We start from the raw sequence: 1303 nt of genomic DNA, 5'->3' as shown, positions 1-1303 counted from the left end.
TTTTTTTTTACATAATATGATGCCTCTAATTATTCTGCATATAAAAGTATTAATTGAGGTAATGATATCAAAAAACAAATATTTTACGAGATATTTTATATTGCACTTTAATTTGACACATATATTGACATAAAAAGTTAAATAACTCATAAATTATTAACTTTTTGATAATCGTATCTTAATACTTTTATGAATGAAATAATGAGATGAATCAGTTGGTGTAAAGAAAACATAGTTGTTCTGCTTGAGTAAGTTTCTAGTTGTGATCGCTTATATGCATATTTTTTATTTATTAAAGTCAAATATAATATTAATAATTAATTAACATGTTATAGAGTATAATTAACTTCTTTCTGTACTTTGATTTTTCTCAGAATTTTTCACATAATTTTTCAAAATTTTTCTATAAATTTCAGAATAATTTTATAATTTTTTAGATCATTTTTTTCATATTATTTTAATACAATAAATTAAAGCACTTCAGAAATGCTGAGGAAATTTATATTTTTTCTAGAAAATTCTTTCTATATGTAAATTAGACAAATAAATTTTAAAGAAAAATTTCTAAGAAAAGGATGTATAATTCTAGTTCTAATGAAGAAAACTTCCAATATAAGTTGCAAAAAAAACGTTCTATTAACCTTGGTTTTAACAATTCGTTTTAGCAATGTCTTTTACTTTGAATCGCAAGAAATAGATACTTTGTTATTCCGTACGTATTCTTGTAAAGTTATTCTGACGTTAGATACATTATAATCTACTGATACATATTATTAAAATAAATATTAAAGAATAAATACGTTATTCTGGAAAAAAGATTTTATATATAATTATATAAAATTGTATATAAGTAATTGTATATAAAAAATTGACGTATTTTATATACAATTATATATAAAATATGTCTATTTATATAACATTTTTTCCCCAAATATTTTACAATTTGGTCGCCAAAATTTAATGATTTCAACATTCCCAAGCAATAAAGTTATATTCAAAATGCATTTAAATTATAAAAATATCATTGAACAAGCCGTACAAACTGATAATAAATGTTCGCTAAAATCTTTTGAACAATTTCATTCTTTCACATGCAATTGTATCATATATTTCACATGTAATTATAAAATAAATAATTTCATAAAAAGTACAACATAAATAACATATTTGATTATATTCAAAAGTTATATACAGGCAAAAAAAATAACTATAATAGACTAATGAGAGTCAGCATCGATAAACGGCGCAATTATTTAGTGAACAATCAATAATCAGAAATGGATTGATGTCTTTTGAACGTTTC

General features: G+C 21.3%; 1 long non-coding RNA gene across 1 annotated transcript in view; it reads left to right on the top strand.

Annotated features, from left to right (window-relative positions):
• LOC108746050 overlaps window positions 1–1303 on the top strand; it is a 17110-nt gene that overhangs the window by 6418 nt on the left and 9389 nt on the right. The gene's annotated exons all lie outside the window — the stretch shown is intronic.

The sequence above is a fragment of the Trachymyrmex septentrionalis genome, unplaced genomic scaffold, assembly GCF_001594115.1.
Source record: "Trachymyrmex septentrionalis isolate Tsep2-gDNA-1 unplaced genomic scaffold, Tsep1.0 scaffold16, whole genome shotgun sequence".
Classification (NCBI taxonomy): domain Eukaryota; kingdom Metazoa; phylum Arthropoda; class Insecta; order Hymenoptera; family Formicidae; genus Trachymyrmex; species Trachymyrmex septentrionalis.
Note: the sequence above shows the minus strand (reverse complement) of the source record. Positions and strands in the feature narration are given on the sequence as shown.